The sequence below is a fragment of the Danio rerio genome, chromosome 4, assembly GCF_052040795.2.
Source record: "Danio rerio strain M-AB ecotype USA chromosome 4, GRCz13ab, whole genome shotgun sequence".
NCBI classification, from domain to species: Eukaryota; Metazoa; Chordata; class Actinopteri; order Cypriniformes; family Danionidae; genus Danio; species Danio rerio.
Genome location: NC_141024.2, coordinates 56,846,092 through 56,864,515, shown reverse-complemented (window position 1 = coordinate 56,864,515; position 18,424 = coordinate 56,846,092). Strand labels below are relative to the sequence as shown.

At 42.3% G+C, this 18,424-nt stretch overlaps 3 protein-coding genes, 1 long non-coding RNA gene and 5 other non-coding genes across 9 annotated transcripts in view; 2 read left to right on the top strand and 7 right to left on the bottom strand.

The window, feature by feature from the left end:
- The window catches only part of LOC796311 (zinc finger MYM-type protein 1), an 854,498-nt gene that overhangs the window by 82,551 nt on the left and 753,523 nt on the right, over positions 1-18,424 (bottom strand). The window lies entirely within an intron of this gene.
- The window catches only part of LOC148682203 (uncharacterized), a 429,467-nt gene that overhangs the window by 57,365 nt on the left and 353,678 nt on the right, over positions 1-18,424 (top strand). The gene's annotated exons all lie outside the window — the stretch shown is intronic.
- The window catches only part of zgc:113135, a 1,020,739-nt gene that overhangs the window by 707,256 nt on the left and 295,059 nt on the right, over positions 1-18,424 (bottom strand). The window lies entirely within an intron of this gene.
- The window catches only part of LOC101886882 (gastrula zinc finger protein XlCGF57.1-like), a 513,813-nt gene that overhangs the window by 397,236 nt on the left and 98,153 nt on the right, over positions 1-18,424 (top strand). The window lies entirely within an intron of this gene.
- Positions 1,474-1,547, bottom strand: trnat-cgu (transfer RNA threonine (anticodon CGU)). Its single transcript has one exon. It is a non-coding gene; the product is annotated as a tRNA-Thr (tRNA).
- Positions 8,408-8,479, bottom strand: trnap-cgg (transfer RNA proline (anticodon CGG)). Its single transcript has one exon. It is a non-coding gene; the product is annotated as a tRNA-Pro (tRNA).
- Positions 10,391-10,462, bottom strand: trnap-ugg (transfer RNA proline (anticodon UGG)). Its single transcript has one exon. It is a non-coding gene; the product is annotated as a tRNA-Pro (tRNA).
- Positions 12,402-12,473, bottom strand: trnap-ugg (transfer RNA proline (anticodon UGG)). The gene has a single exon. It is a non-coding gene; the product is annotated as a tRNA-Pro (tRNA).
- Positions 15,298-15,369, bottom strand: trnap-cgg (transfer RNA proline (anticodon CGG)). The gene has a single exon. It is a non-coding gene; the product is annotated as a tRNA-Pro (tRNA).

The window sequence follows — 18,424 nt, the reverse complement described above, 5'->3', positions numbered from 1 at the left end:
AACGGTAATCACAAGCTGACAGACAAGAGAGATTTGTTATTGTTTGTAAATCTGATCTGCTATAGTGTAAGGCACGATGATGTTATTCTAAAGCACTATTCCCTTGAATGCTGTTTAATACTCGATTATGAATTATTTATATAAAGAAATAATTTTAATATATATTATTTAATCGAGTATTCTGCCAATGTTTTTTTTTTATATTTATAAGGGTGTTTCTATTTGCTCTATTGCTGTGTACTACCCACTAGTAACCTGGGTTACAACTGACTATATATAAATCAGTTGACATTATTAAGGCATTTATTGGGTACAATTGCTACTTTTTTACTGTCATTCATTGTGTTTTGGTCATTATCAATGCACTGTCACTTTAATTGAGCGTGAGCAGCGCGTCAAAAATAGACCCGGCGCCAAAACTATCGCTGCACTGCTGCTTCAGCGACGCTCACGCCTCGCTCTGACGCGCTGCTGTTGCGTGCAGTATGAAAGCTCTAATCTGTTAACATGGACGCCGAAAAAACACGCGCTGCTGGCGCTTGCGGTTTGAAACAGCCGTTAGTCTTAACACTAAAAGAAAAAAACTGTGGATACGATACTTCCAAACGCAGTTTCATCTAAGACAGTGGGGGGAAGCAAAATTTACTATGCTTTCAACTCAGTTACTTTGCACATGCATAAAGAGGCTCTTGTATGACAAATCCAAAAGGTGTGATCTTAACAATAGGTGGCGGTCACTTTTGCCCTAAACCACAGGTTGCCTTCGAGTCATTCCTTAAGTCCACTCGGCCTTGCACCGTTTTATAATCTTCTCTATTTAAAACAGCTCAATTAAGTCATCGGCTTCATTGTAGAGTACCCCTAGTATCTGAGCCTGCACTGCGCAATGAAAGAAAGAAGCAAAACGGGATGGACAGATGCCTAAAATGTTAGAAACGCACCACACCTTAAGTCAGTGAAGAAAAGGGTCAAAGCTTGACACTCTTGTGGGACTCGAACCTACAACCTTTGAATGGCTCAGCTCACAGCCTAGAGGTCCAATGCGCTATCCATTGCACCACAGAGACTGCACCAAAAAGCACTTTTTGGGACTCTCTGGCCCATGAAAGAACAGCCAACTGCAGACAAAGTACTGCTGGGATTTGAACTCAGGATCTCCTGTTTATTAGACAGGCGCTTTGACCAACTAAGCCACAGGGTCAAACGTGTTGACAAGGGCTAATTGTTTAATCGAAAAAAGAAAAAAAAAACTAACAATGGTAGCGCTGCATGTGTGAATGTCTGGACTTGAAATATTAAAGTCCAATTGGTTAGGCATTACCACATTATGCTATATAAAGCCATCGTCCAAAGTCCTCTTAAACGTGTAGCGTTCTTAAGGATTTGAGTTTTGTTTAGAAACCGACTGCTAAACATCCCGCTGCGTAAACACTCGTAACTCTTAAGAAAAAGCAACGCTGGCACATGTACATTAGGCACTGCTGGGACTTGAACCCAGGATCTCCTGTTTACGAGACAGGCGCTTTGACCAACTAAGCCACAGCACCAAAGCTGAAAAGAAGGCAAGACGGTTTTGCACACAGAGACTAAAAAAAGACAGCAAGTCTAAAATGGCAATCAAAGAGGTTGTTTAAGTCTATTTGTCGCACTATTCATTAGGCCTCAAAGCTATACAATTTTATAATTCATTCCGGTAAGCTCTATAAAACTAGCGCATTCACCACCTGGATCAATTTAGCCCTGGATCAATTTAGCCCAGGATCATTCAAGCCCAGGATCTCCTGTTTACAAGAGAAGCGCTTCGACCAGCTAAGCCACAGCACCACAATGAATGACCGTAAGAGACATTTGCCCGATAACAAAAAACGAAGAAGAACAAACCAATACACAACAAAAACCAGCATGTCAGGATGCAGAAAATGCCGACAAGATGGACGTGGTCTTTTAGAGTCCGGATGATTATGTCTCAAACCTGACCAGTAACCTGGCCTCTTTTCAAGATCAAAGCAAAAAATGCATTAATTTATTTTTATTTAATCTACCCTTAATCATGTGTCAGGTGTTTTTTGGAATCTCCAGTTTCATTACATCCAAACCCAGATTCAGCTTGGAAAATGGAAATCTGAGGGAAAGGTGCAATTTGGATTTGAACCTAGGACCTGCTGTTCCTAAGACAGGTGCTCTGGCCAACTTAGTCTTAACACTAAAAGAAAAAACCTCTGGATACGATACTTCCAAACGCAGTTTCATCTAAGACAGTGGGGGAAAAGCAAAATTTACTATGCTTTCTACTTAGTTACTTTGCACATGCATAAAGAGGCTCTTGTACGACGATTCCAAAAGGCGTGATCTCAACAATAGGTGGTAGACACTTTTGCCCAAAACCACAGGTTGCCTTTGAGTCAATCCTTAAGCTTACTTGGCCCTACACCGTTTTCTAATCTCCCTTATTTAAAACAGCTCAATTAAGTCATCGGCTTCATTGTAGAGTACCCCTAGTATCTGAGCCTGCACTGCGCAATGAAATTAAAAAGCAGAACAGGATGGACAGATGTCAAAAATGTTGGAAATGCACCACTCCTAAGTCAGTGAAGAAAAAGGGCAAAGCTTGCAACGCTGGTGGGACTTGAACTCAAAACCTTTAAATGACTCAGTTCACAGCCAAGAAGTCCAATGCGCTATCCATTATCTTAGATTAAATGATTTCCATTTTCCGAGCTGACAGATGGTTTGGATGTAATGAAACTGGATATTCCAAAAAACAATTAACACATGATTAAGGGTAGATTAAATAAAAATAAAATAATGCATTTTTTGCTTTGATCTTGAACAGAGGTCAGGTTACCGGTCAGGTTTGAGACATGATCATCCAGACTCTAAAAGACCACGTCCGTCTTGTCAGCATTTTCTGCATCCTGACATGCTGGTTTTTGTTGTGTATTTATTTCTTTTTCGATTTTTGTTATCGGGCAAATGTCTCTTACAATTAATTTTTGTGGCGCTGTATCTTAGCTGGTCAAAATGCCTTGTAAACAGGAGATCCTGGGCTCAAATCCCAGTAGCGCCTTAGTTCAGGTGGTGCGTGTGCTTTTTTTATAGAGATTAACGAAATTAATTATAAAACTGTATAGCTTTGAGGCATAATGGATAGTGCGACAAAATGAGTTACATTTAAGAGCTCATCTGATTCACAACTAGTTGACTGCACACCCATGTTTTTAAGTTGTTTATCTCCCCCTCCATATTCTCCATTCCTCAAACCTATTGAGGATTTTTTTCCTGCCTGGAGATGAAAAGTGTATGACCGAAATCCAAACACATGTATACCCCTTCTCCAAGCTATAGCAGTTGATGCTTTTCGTGGCTGGATTTGCCATGCAAGGTGACATTTGCCCCACTGCTTGGCCACACCAATACAGAAAAGAGAATGCAGTATAGCTGTTTTTTTATTTATTTATTTTTTTACTGTAACTGTATTTAGTAAATACTTCTGTTGATGGTATATGTAGACCACATTTTCTGCAACTTTGTGTTGGTTGGGATGAACACTGTGTACGCTGTTTTTGTGAGGAAAATACAGTAAAATATATTTGGTATTTGTTTGTTTTGTATTAAAACAATTTTCGAAAAATTTTACAATGCACTTCTGTAGGTCTATGTACTGTCTGTAGTAAGTGTAACACTGAACAGAAGAAGGCTTACAGAAAGTCATTATAATGAATAGAGAAGAAGTGGTCATAGTGTTTTACATTAAGCACAGTAGTGTTCAACTGATCTTATGAATATCTATTAATGTGATGGCTTGTGTGTGTCATTTGAAAACAAAATACCTTTTTGAGAAGAAATCACATTGTTTTGAACTTATAATTTCATTTTGCAGAAGAGTTGAAGAGTTTTGCCCAATGTGTGTGTGTTTTGTGATTTGTGTGTAGAGTTCTGACAATATGAGACATGCTTTCAGAAAATGTGTGTAAACAACTGGAAAAAACTGTAAACAACCTCTTTGGTTGTCATTTTAAGACCTCCAGGAACAAGTTTGGTGACCCCTGGCTTAAAAGCATAGTTCTCTCAGACAGCAACTTTACAGGGCAACACTATATGCTGAATGGCTCAACCGAAATTTTAACCTGTTATTTCTCACGGAATGAACGAGAATCATACTCCTAGACAAGCAAGCCACTATGCAAAGTAATGTTTTGTGGCGACACTATATGCTGGCAAACTGGAATTCTTCGAAAGACATTTTTATGAAAGACATAATGTGCTGTAAAACGCAGGACACCTGCAAGGTCTCATCCGGTATTTGAACCTGGGACCTCTCACACCCGAAGCGAGAATCACACCCCTAGACCATTGAGCCACTAAAGTGCTAGAATTTCACATGGCGTCAGAAGCATCAAATAGTCAGAAATCTTTCTCTAAACGGAATCAAGGGCACCCTAAGCGAGATTCATACTCCTACACCAACAAACCACAAAAGCTTGAATATTTCACAAGACTTCAGAAGCAACATATGGTCAGAAATCCTTATCTAACAAACATTGAAGCAGGGCTTTTGCTTCATTTGGACCCAGGACTTCTACAATGGTTCGTCCAGGATTTGAAAACAGGACCTCTCGCACCTTATGCGAGAATCAAGCGCGTAGACCAACAAGCTACTGCAAAACAGCCACTTTACATGGCAATACTATCTGCTGACAAACTGGAATTCTTCAAAAGACATTTTTACGAAAGACATAATGCCCTGTAAAACACTAGACAACTGCAACGGCTCGTCTGGAATATGAACACAGGACCTCTCGCACCCCAAGCAAGAATCATGCCCCTATACCAACGAGCCACTGCAAAACAGCAACTTTAGATGGCAACACTATCTGCTGACCAACCGGCATTCTCAGAAAAAAGGCCTCTGTGTAGGCCACAACGACCTTACAAAACAAAAGACAACTGTAAGGGTTCAACTGAAATTTGAACCTAGATTTCTCATGGCATGAACGAGAATCATACTCCTAGACCAGCAAGCCACTATGCAAGAAATATTTATGTAGCAACACTATCTGCTGACAAATTGGAATTCTTTGAAAGACGTTTTTACGAAAGACATAATGCCCTGTAAAACACAGGACACCTGCAAGTGCTCGTCCAGGAATTGAACCTGAGACCATTCGCAACCGAAGCGAGAATCATACCCATAGACCAACAAGCCACTAAATTGGGAGAATTTCACAAGGTGTCAGATAGTCAGAAATCTTTCTCTAACGAATCAAGGGCACCCTAAGTGAGAATCATACCCCTAGACCAACAAGCCACTGCAAAACAGCAACTTTATATGGCAACACTATCTGCTGACAAACTGGCATTCTCAGAAAAAAGGCCTCTGTGTAAGCCACAACGACCTTACAAAACAGCAGACAAGTGTAAGGGCTCAACCGAAATTTGAATCTGGGATTTTTCATTGCATGAACGAAAATCATACTCCTAGACCAGCAAGCCACTATGCAAAGGAATGTTTTATGTGGCGACACTATCTGCTGACAAACTGGAATTCTTCGAAAGACATTTTTATGAAAGACATAATGTCCTGTAAAACTCAGGGCACCTGCAAGGGCTAATCCAGTAATTGAACCCGGGTCTTCTCGCAACCGAAGCGAGAATCATACCCATAGACCAACGAGCCACTAAATTAAGAGGATTTCACATGGCGTCAGAAGCATCAGATAGTCAGAAATCTTTCTCTATCTAATCAAGGGCACCCTAAGCGAGAATCATACGCCTAGACCAACGAGCCACAAAAGCATGATTTTTTCACAAGACATTAGAAGCAACAGATGGACCAGAAATCCTTATCTAACAAACATTAAAGCAGGGCTTTTGCTTCATTTGGACCTAGGACTTCTGCAAGGGTTTGTCCAGGATTTGAAGCCGGACCTCTCGCACCTTAAAATGAGAATCATACCCCCAAACCAACTAGCTACTGTAACAGCCACTTTATATGGCAAAACTATCTACTGACAAACCGGCATTCTCAGAAAAAAGGCCTTTATGTAAGCCACAAAGCCCTTACAAAACAGCAGACAACTGTAAGGGCTCAACCGAAATTTGAATCTGGGATTTCTCACGGCATGAACGAGAATCATACTCCTTGACAACCAAGCCACTATGCAAAGGAATGTTTTATGTGCCGACACTATCTGCTGACAAACTGGAATTCTTCGAAAAACGTTTTTTATGAAAGCCATAATGCCCTGCGAAACAAAAGAGAAACTGTAGGGACTCCTTTGGGATTTGAAACCAGGACTTTTCACACTCTAAGCGAGAATCATACCCCTAGAACAACGAGCTACATAAGCTTGACTATTTCACAAGACATCAGAAGGAACAAATGGTCAGAAATCCTTATCTAACAAACATTGAAGCAGGGCTTTTGCTTCATTTGGACCCAGGACTTCTACAATGGCTCGTCCAGGATTTGAAAATGGGACCTCTCGCACCTTATGCCAAGTCAAGCCCCTAGACCAATGAGCTACTGTAAAACTGCCACTTTACATGGCAATACTATCTGCTGACAAACTGGAATTCTTCGAAAGACATTTTTACGAAAGATATAATGCCCTGTAAAACATTGGACACCTGCAACGGCTCATCCAAGGTTTGACCACAGGACCTCTCGCACCCGAAGCAAGAATCATACCCCTAGACCAACGTGCCACTGCAAAACAGTAACTATATATGGCAACACTATCAGCTGACAAACTGGAATTCTTCGAAAGACATTTTAATGAAAGTCATAGTGCCCTGTAAAACACATGACAGCTGCAAGGGCTCGTTCGGGATTTAACCCAGGACCTCTCACACCCGAAGCGAGAATAATACCCCTAGACCAACGAGCCATTAAATTGAGAGAATTTCACATGGCGTCAGAAGCATTAGATTGTCAGAAATCTTTGTCAAATGAATCAAGGGCACCCTAAGCGAGAATCATACCCCTAGACCAACAAGCCACTGCAGAACAGTAACTTTATATGGCAACACTATCAGCTGACGAACTGGCATTCTCAGAAAAAAGGCCTCTGTGTAAGCCACAACGCCCTTACATAACAGCAGACAACTGTAAGGGCTCAACCGAAATTTGAATCTGGGATTTCTCACGGCATGAACGAGAATAATAGTCTTAGACAACCAAACCACTATGCAAAGGAATGTTTTATGCGCCGACACTATCTGCTGACAAACTGGAATTCTTCGAAAAATGTTTGTTATGAAAGCCATAATGCCCTGTAAAACAACAAAATAACTGCAAGGGCACGTCCGGGATTTGAACCCGGGACCTCTCGCACCCTAAGCGAGAATCATACCCCTAGACCAACGAGCCACAAAAGCTTGAATATTTCACAAGACATCTGAAGCAACAGATGGTCAGAAATCCTTATCTAACAAACTTTGAAGAAGGGCTTTTGCTTCATTTGGACCCAGGACTTCTGCAATGGTTCGTCCAGGATTTGAAAACGGGACCACTAGCACCTTATGCGAGAATCAAGCCCGTAGACCAACGAGCAACTGCAAAACAGCCACTTTACATGGCAACACTATCTGCTGACAAACCGGCATTCTCAGAAAAAAGGCCTCTGTGTAAGCCACAACGCCCTTACAAAACAAAAGACAACTGTAAGGGTTCAACTGAAATTTGAACCTAGGATTTCTCATGGCATGAACGAGAATCAAACTCCTAGAACAGCAAGCCACTATGCAAGAAATATTTTATGTGGCGACACTATCTGCTGACAAACTGGAATTCTTCGAAAAACGTTTTTTATGAAAGCCATAATGCCCTGTAAAACTACAGAATAACTGCAAGAACTTGTCTGGGATTTAAACCCGGGACCTCTCACACCCTAAGCGAGATTCATACCCCTAGACCAACGAGCCACAAAAGTTTGAATATTTCACAAGACATCAGAGACAACAGATGGTCAGAAATCCTTATCTAACAAACATTGAAGCAGGGCTTTTGCTTCATTTGGACCCGGGACTTCTGCAATGGTTCGTCCAGGATTTGAAAACGGGAGCTCTCGCACCTTATGCGAGAATTATGCCCGTAGACCAACGAGCAACTGCAAAACAGCCACTTTACATGGCAACACTATCTGCTGACAAACCGGCATTCTCAGAAAAAAGGCCTCGGTGTAAGCCACAACGCCCTTACAAAACAAAAGACAACTGTAAGGGTTCAACTGAAATTTGAACCTAGGATTTCTCATGGCATGAACGAGAATCAAACTCCTAGACCAGCAAGCCACTATGCAAAGGAATGTTTTATGTGGCGACACTATCTGCTGACAAACTGGATTTCTTCGAAAGACATTTTAATGAAAGACATAGTGCCCTGTAAAACACATAACACCTGTAAGGGCTCGTCCGGGATTTGAACCCGGGACCTGTCACACCCGAAGCGAGAATCATACCCCTAGACCAACGAGCCACTAAGTTGAATTCATTTCACATGATGTCAGAAGCATCAGATAGTCAGAAAACTTTCTCTAACGAATCAAGGGCACCCTAAGCGAGAATCATACCCCTAGACCAACGAGCCACTGCAAAACGGTAACTTTATATGGCAACACTATCAGCTGACGAACTGGCATTCTCAGAAAAAAGGCCTCTGTGTAAGCCACAACGCCCTTACAAAACAGCGGACAACTGTAAGGGCTCAACCGAAATTTGAATCTGGGATTTCTCACGGCATGAACGAGAATCATAGTCCTAGACAACCAAACCACTATGCAAAGGAATGCTTTATGTGCCGACACTATCTGCTGACAAACTGGAATTCTTCGAAAAACGTTTTTTATGAAAGCCATAATGCCCTGTAAAACAAAAGAATAACTGCAAGGGCTCGTCCAGGATTTGAACCCGGGACCTCTCGCACCCTAAGCGAGAATCATACCCCTAGACCAACGAGCCACAAAAGCTTGATTATTTTACAAGACATCAGAAGGAACAGATGGTCAGAAATCCTTATCTAACAAACTTTGAAGAAGGGCTTTTGCTTCATTTGGACCCGGGACTTCTGCAATGGTTCGTCCAGGATTTGAAAACGAGACCTCTCGCATCTTAAGCGAGAATCATGCCCGTAGACCAACGAGCAACTGCAAAACAGCCACTTTACATGGCAACACTATCTGCTGACAAACCGGCATTCTCAGAAAAAAGGCCTCTGTGTAAGCCACAACGCCCTTACAAAACAAAAGACAACTGTAAGGGTTCAACTGAAATTTGAACCTAGGATTTCTCATGGCATGAACGAGAATCAAACTCCTAGAACAGCAAGCCACTATGCAAGAAATATTTTATGTGGCGACACTATCTGCTGACAAATTGGAAATCTTTGAAAGACGTTTTTCCGAAAGACATAATGCCCTGTAAAACACAGTACACCTGCAAGGGCTAATCCAGGAACTGAACCCGGGTCCTCTCGCAACCGAAGCGAGAATCATACCCATAGACCAATGAGCCACTAAATTGAGATAATTTCACAAGACGTCAGATGGTCAGAAATCTTTCTCTAACGAATCAAGGGCACCCTAAGTGAGAATCATACCCCTAGACCACCGAGCCACTGCAAAACAGCAACTTTATATGGCAACACTATCTGCTGACAAACTGGCATTCTCAGAAAAAAGGCCTCTGTGTAAGCCACAACAACCTTACAAAACAGCAGACAAGTGTAAGGGCTCAACCGAAATCTGAATCTGGGATTTCTCATTGCATGAACGAAAATCATACGCCTAGACCAGCAAGCCACTATGCAAAGGAATGTTTTATGTGGCGACACTATCTGCTGACAAACTGGAATTCTTCGAAAGACATTTTAATGAAAGTCATAGTGCCCTGTAAAACACATGATACCTGCAAGGGCTCGTCCGGGATATGAACTCGGGACCTCTCTCAACCAAAGCGAGAATCATACCCCTAGGCCAACGAGCCACTACATTGATAAAACTTCACATGGCGTCAGAACCATCAGATAGTCAGAAAACTTTCTCTAACAAATCAATGGCACCCTAAGCGAGAATCATACCCCTAAACCAACTAGCTACTGTAACAGCCACTTTACATGGCAAAACTATCTGCTGATGAACTGGCATTCTCAGAAAAAAGGCCTCTGTGTAAGCCCGTAGACCTTACAAAACAGCAGACAAATGTAAGGGCTCAACCGAAATTTGAATCCGGGATTTCTCATTGCATGAACGAAAATCATACTCCTAGACCAGCAAGCCACTATGCAAAGTAATGTTTTATGTGGCGACACTATCTGCTGACAAACTGGAATTCTTCGAAAGACATTTTAATGAAAGCCATAATGCCCTGTAAAACAACAAAATAACTGCAAGGGCTCGTCCGGGATTTGAACCCGGGACCCCTCACACCCAAAGCGAGAATCATACCCCTAGACCAACGAGCCACTACTGTGATAAAATTTCACATGGCGTCAGAAGCATCAGATAGTCAGAAAACTTTCTCTGACGAATCAAGGGCACCCTAAGCCAGAATCATACCCCTAGACCAACGAGCCACTGCAAAACAGTAACTTTACATGGCAACACTATCTGCTGACAAACCGGCATTCTCAGAAAAAGGCCTCTGTGTAAGCCACAACGCCCTTACAAAACAAAAGACAACTGTAAGGGTTCAACTGAAATTTGAACCTAGGATTTCTCATAGCATGAACGAGAATCATACTCCTAGACCAGCAAGCCACTATGCAAGAAATATTTTATGTGGCGACACTATCTGCTGACAAATTGGAATTCTTTGAAAGACGTTTTTACGAAAGATATAATGCCCTGTAAAACACAGTACACCTGCAAGGGCTCATCCGAGAATTGAACCCGGGTCCTCTCGCAATCGAAGCGAGAATCATACAGATAGACCAATGAACCACTAAATTGAGAGAATTTCACAAGGCGTCAGATAGTCAGAAATCTTTCTCTAACGAATCAAGGGCACCCTAAGTGAGAATCATACCCCTAGACGACCGAGCCACTGCAAAACAGCAACTTTATATGGCAACACTATCTGCTGACGAACTGGCATTCTCAAAAAAAAGGCCTCTGTGTAAGCCACAACGACCTTACAAAACAGCAGACAACTGTAAGGGCTCAACCGAAATTTGAATCTGGGATTTTTCATTGCATGAACGAAAATCATACTCCTAGACCAGCAAGCCACTATGCAAAGGAATGTTTTATGTGGCGACACTATCTGCTGACAAACTGGAATTCTTCGAAAAATGTTTTTTATGAAAGCCATAATGCCCTGTAAAACAACAAAATAACTGCAAGGGCTCGTCCAGGATTTGAACCCGGGACCTCTCACACCCTAAACGAGAATCATACCCCTAGACCAACGAGCCACAAAAGCTTGAATATTTCACAAGACATCTGAAGCAACAGATGGTCAGAAATCCTTATCTAACAAACATTGAAGCAGGGCTTTTGCTTCATTTGGACCCAGGACTTCTGCAATGGTTCGTCCAGGATTTGAAAACGGGACCTCTCGCACCTTATGCGAGAATCAAGCCTGTAGACCAACGAGCAACTGCAAAACAGCCACTTTACATGGCAACACTATCTGCTGACAAACCGGCATTCTCAGAAAAAAGGCCTCTGTGTAAGCCACAACGCCCTTACAAAACAAAAGACAACTGTAAGGGTTCAACTGAAATTTGAACCTAGGATTTCTCATGGCATGAACGAGAATCAAACTCCTAGAACAGCAAGCCACTATGCAAGAAATATTTTATGTGGCGACACTATCTGCTGACAAACTGGAATTCTTCGAAAGACATTTTAATGAAAGACATAGTGCCCTGTAAAACAACAGAATAACTGCAAGAACTCGTCTGGGATTTAAACCCGGGACCTCTCACACCCTAAGCGAGATTCATACCCCTAGACCAACGAGCCACTGCAAAACAGTAACTTTATATGGCAACCACTACATTGATAAAACTTCACATGGCGTCAGAACCATCAGATAGTCAGAAAACTTTCTCTAACGAATCAATGGCACCTTAAGCGAGAATCATACCCCTAAACCAACTAGCTACTGTAACAGCCACTTTACATGGCAAAACTATCTGCTGATGAACTGGCATTCTCAGAAAAAAGGCCTCTGTGTAAGCCCGTAGACCTTACAAAACAGCAGAAAAATGTAAGGGCTCAACCGAAATTTGAATCTGGGATTTCTCATTGCATGAACAAAAATCATACTCCTAGACCAGCAAGCCACTATGCAAAGAAATGTTTTATGTGGCGACACTATCTGCTGACAAACTGGAATTCTTCGAAAGACATTTTAATGAAAGTCATAGTGCCCTGTAAAACACATGACACCTGCAAGGGCTCGTCCGGGATTTGAACCCAGGACCTCTCACACCCAAAGCGAGAATCATACCCCTAGACCAACGAGCCACTACTAAGATAAAAGTTCACATGGCGTCAGAAGCATCAGATAGTCAGAAAACTTTCTCGGACGAATCAAGGGCACCCTAAGCCAGAATCATACCCCTAGACCAACGAGCCACTGCAAAACAGTAACTTTACATGGCAACACTATCTGCTGACAAACCGGCATTCTCAGAAAAAGGCCTCTGTGTAAGCCACAACGCCCTTACAAAACAAAAGACAACTGTAAGGGTTCAACTGAAATTTGAACCTAGGATTTCTCATGGCATGAACGAGAATCATACTCCTAGACCAGCAAGCCACTATGCAAGAAATATTTTATGTGGCGACACTATCTGCTGACAAATTGGAATTCTTTGAAAGACGTTTTTACGAAAGATATAATGCCCTGTAAAACACAGTACACCAGCAAGGGCTCATCCGAGAATTGAACCCGGGTCCTCTCGCAATCGAAGCGAGAATCATTCAGATAGACCAATGAACCACTAAATTGAGAGAATTTCACAAGGCGTCAGATAGTCAGAAATCTTTCCCTAACGAATCAAGGGCACCCTAAGTGAGAATCATACCCCTAGACGACCGAGCCACTGCAAAACAGCAACTTTATATGGCAACACTATCTGCTGACGAACTGGCATTCTCAAAAAAAAGGCCTCTGTGTAAGCCACAACGACCTTACAAAATAGCAGACAACTGTAAGGGCTCAACCGAAATTTGAATCTGGGATTTTTCATTGCATGAACGAAAATCATACTCCTAGACCAGCAAGCCACTATGCAAAGGAATGTTTTATGTGGCGACACTATCTGCTGACAAACTGGAATTCTTCAAAAAATGTTTTTTATGAAAGCCATAATGCCCTGCAAAACAACAAAATAACTGCAAGGGCTCGTCCAGGATTTGAACCCGGGACCTCTCGCACCCTAAGCGAGAATCATACCCCTAGACCAACGAGCCACTGCAAAACAGTAACTTTACATGGCAACACTATCTGCTGACAAACCGGCATTCTCAGAAAAAGGCCTCTGTGTAAGCCACAACGCCCTTACAAAACAAAAGACAACTGTAAGGGTTCAACTGAAATTTGAACCTAGGATTTCTCATGGCATGAACGAGAATCATACTCCTAGACCAGCAAGCCACTATGCAAGAAATATTTTATGTGGCGACACTATCTGCTGACAAATTGGAATTCTTTGAAAGACGTTTTTACGAAAGATATAATGCCCTGTAAAACACAGTACACCTGCAAGGGCTCATCCGAGAATTGAACCCGGGTCCTCTCGCAATCGAAGCGAGAATCATTCAGATAGACCAATGAACCACTAAATTGAGAGAATTTCACAAGGCGTCAGATAGTCAGAAATCTTTCCCTAACGAATCAAGGGCACCCTAAGTGAGAATCATACCCCTAGACGACCGAGCCACTGCAAAACAGCAACTTTATATGGCAACACTATCTGCTGACGAACTGGCATTCTCAAAAAAAAGGCCTCTGTGTAAGCCACAACGACCTTACAAAATAGCAGACAACTGTAAGGGCTCAACCGAAATTTGAATCTGGGATTTTTCATTGCATGAACGAAAATCATACTCCTAGACCAGCAAGCCACTATGCAAAGGAATGTTTTATGTGGCGACACTATCTGCTGACAAACTGGAATTCTTCGAAAAATGTTTTTTATGAAAGCCATAATGCCCTGCAAAACAACAAAATAACTGCAAGGGCTCGTCCAGGATTTGAACCCAGGACCTCTCGCACCCTAAGCGAGAATCATACCCCTAGACCAACGAGCCACAAAGCTTGAATATTTCACAAGACATCTGAAGCAACAGATGGTCAGAAATCCTTATCTAACAAACATTGAAGCAGGGCTTTTGCTTCATTTGGACCCAGGACTTCTGCAATGGTTCGTCCAGGATTTGAAAACGGGACCTCTCGCACCTTATGCGAGAATCAAGCCTGTAGACCAACGAGCAACTGCAAAACAGCCACTTTACATGGCAACACTATCTGCTGACAAACCGGCATTCTCAGAAAAAAGGCCTCTGTGTAAGCCACAACGCCCTTACAAAACAAAAGACAACTGTAAGGGTTCAACTGAAATTTGAACCTAGGATTTCTCATGGCATGAACGAGAATCAAACTCCTAGAACAGCAAGCCACTATGCAAGAAATATTTTATGTGGCGACACTATCTGCTGACAAACTGGAATTCTTCGAAAGACATTTTAATGAAAGACATAGTGCCCTGTAAAACAACAGAATAACTGCAAGAACTCGTCTGGGATTTAAACCCGAGACCTCTCACACCCTAAGCGAGATTCATACCCCTAGACCAACGAGCCACAAAAGTTTGAATATTTCACAAGACATCAGAAGCAACAGATGGTCAGAAATCCTTATCTAACAAACATTGAAGCAGGGCTTTTGCTTCATTTGGACCCGGGACTTCTGCAATGGTTCGTCCAGGATTTGAAAACGGGAGCTCTCGCACCTTATGCGAGAATTATGCCCGTAGACCAACGAGCAACTGCAAAACAGCCACTTTACATGGCAACACTATCTGCTGACAAACCGGCATTCTCAGAAAAAAGGCCTCTGTGTAAGCCACAACGCCCTTACAAAACAAAAGACAACTGTAAGGGTTCAACTGAAATTTGAACCTAGGATTTCTCATGGCATGAACGAGAATCAAACTCCTAGACCAGCAAGCCACTATGCAAAGGATTGTTTTATGTGGCGACACTATCTGCTGACAAACTGGAATTCTTCGAAAGACATTTTAATGAAAGACATAGTGCCCTGTAAAACACATAACACCTGTAAGGGCTCGTCCGGGATTTGAACCCGGGACCTCTCACACCCGAAGCGAGAATCATACACCTAGACCAACGAGCCACTGCAAAACAGTAACTTTATATGTCAACACTATCAGCTGACGAACAGGCATTCTCAGAAAAAAGGCCTCTGTGTAAGCCACAACGCCCTTACAAAACAGCAGACAACTGTAAGGGCTCAACCGAAATTTGTATCTGGGATTTCTCACGGCATGAACGAGAATCATAGTCCTAGACAACCAAACCACTATGCAAAGGAATGCTTTATGTGCCGACACTATCTGCTGACAAACTGGAATTCTTCGACAAACATTTTTTATGAAAGCCATAATGCCCTGTAAAACAAAAGAATAACTGCAAGGGCTCGTCCGGGATCTGAACCCGGGACCTCTCGCACCCTAAGCGAGAATCATACCCCTAGACCAACGAGCCAGAAAAGCTTGAATATTTTACAAGACAGCTGAAGCAACAGATGGTCAGAAATCCTTATCTAACAAACATTGAAGCAGGGCTTTTGCTTCATTTGGACCCGGGACTTCTGCAATGGTTCGTCCAGGATTTGAAAACGAGACCTCTCGCATCTTAAGCGAGAATCATGCCCGTAGACCAACGAGCAACTGCAAAACAGCCTCTTTACATGGCAACACTATCTGCTGACAAACCGGCATTCTCAGAAAAAAGGCCTCTGTGTAAGCCACAACGCCCTTACAAAACAAAAGACAACTGTAAGGGTTCAACTGAAATTTGAACCTAGGATTTCTCATGACATGAACGAGAATCAAACTCCTAGAACAGCAAGCCACTATGCAAGAAATATTTTATGTGGCGACACTATCTGCTGACAAATTGGAAATCTTTGAAAGACGTTTTTCCGAAAGACATAATGCCCTGTAAAACACAGTACACCTGCAAGGGCTAATCCAGGAACTGAACCCGGGTCCTCTCGCAACCGAAGCGAGAATCATACCCATAGACCAATGAGCCACTAAATTGAGAGAATTTCACAAGACGTCAGATGGTCAGAAATCTTTCTCTAACGAATCAAGGGCACCCTAAGTGAGAATCATACCCCTAGACCACCGAGCCACTGCAAAACAGCAACTTTATATGGCAACACTATCTGCTGACAAACTGGCATTCTCAGAAAAAAGGCCTCTGTGTAAGCCACAACAACCTTACAAAACAGCAGACAAGTGTAAGGGCTCAACCGAAATCTGAATCTGGGATTTCTCATTGCATGAACGAAAATCATACGCCTAGACCAGCAAGCCACTATAGAAAGGAATGTTTTATGTGGCGACACTATCTGCTGACAAACTGGAATTCTTCGAAAGACATTTTAATGAAAGTCAAAGTGCCCTGTAAAACACATGATACCTGCAAGGGCTCGTCCAGGATATGAACCCGGGACCTCTCTCAACCAAAGCGAGAATCATACCCCTAGGCCAACGAGCCACTACATTGATAAAACTTCACATGGCGTCAGAACCATCAGATAGTCAGAAACCTTTCTCTAACGAATCAATGGCACCCTAAGCGAGAATCATACCCCTAAACCAACTAGCTACTGTAACAGCCACTTTACATGGCAAAACTATCTGCTGATGAACTGGCATTCTCAGAAAAAAGGCCTCTGTGTAAGCCCGTAGACCTTACAAAACAGCAGACAAATGTAAGGGCTCAACCGAAATTTGAATACGGGATTTCTCATTGCATGAACGAAAATCATACTCCTAGACCAGCAAGCCACTATGCAAAGGAATGTTTTATGTGGCGACACTATCTGCTGACAAACTGGAATTGTTCGAAAGACATTTTAATGAAAGTCATAGTGCCCTGTAAAACACATGACACCTGCAAGGGCTCGTCTGGGATTTGAACCCGGGACCTCTCACACCCAAAGCGAGAATCCCACCCCTAGACCAACGAGCCACTACTGTAATAAAATTTCACATGGCGTCAGAAGCATCAGATAGTCAGAAAACTTTCTCTGACGATTCAAGGGCACCCTAAGCCAGAATCATACCCCTAGACCAACGAGCCACTGCAAAACAGTAACTTTACATGGCAACACTATCTGCTGACAAACCGGCATTCTCAGAAAAAGGCCTCTGTGTAAGCCACAACGCCCTTACAAAACAGCAGACAACTGTAAGGGTTCAACTGAAATTTGAACCTAGGATTTCTCATGGCATGAACGAGAATCATACTCCTAGACCAGCAAGCCACTATGCAAGAAATATTTTATGTGGCGACACTATCTGCTGACAAATTGGAATTCTTTGAAAGACGTTTTTACGAAAGATATAATGCCCTGTAAAACACAGTACACCTGCAAGGGCTCATCCGAGAATTGAACCCGGGTCCTCTCGCGATCGAAGCGAGAATCATACAGATAGACCAATGAACCACTAAATTGAGAGCATTTCACAAGGCGTCAGATAGTCAGAAATCTTTCCCTAACGAATCAAGGGCACCCTAAGTGAGAATCATACCCCTAGACGACCGAGCCACTGCAAAACAGCAGTCTTCGAAAGACATTTTAATGATAGACATAGTGCCCTATAAAACACACAACATCTGCAAGGGCTCGTCCGGGATTTGAAACCAGGACCTTTCACACCCAATGCGCGAATCATACCCCTAGACCAACGAGCCACTAAATTGATTTTATTTCACATGCTGTCAGAAGCATCAGATAGTCAGAAAACTTTCTCTAACGAATCAAGGGCACCCTAAGCGAGAATCATACCCCTAGATCAACGAGCCACTGCAAAACAGCAACTTTATATGGCAACACTATCAGCTGGGATTTCTCACGGCATGAATGAGAATCATACTCCTAGACAACCAAACCACTATGCAAAGGAATGTTTTATGCGCCGACACTAGCTGCTGACAAACTGGAATTCTTCGAAATACATTTTTTTGTCTTTATTTTAACAAAACAAAAAAGAACAGAACAATGACAACAGCTTACAACCAAGAAATTTCTTAGCATCACAGCACATAATGAAAATCAAAATCAAAAAGAAGACATAAAAATACAGAGTAATAATAAAAATAGAAAAGTACATAAATTAACCAAAGTTTATGGTGATCTAAGGTTTTGCAAA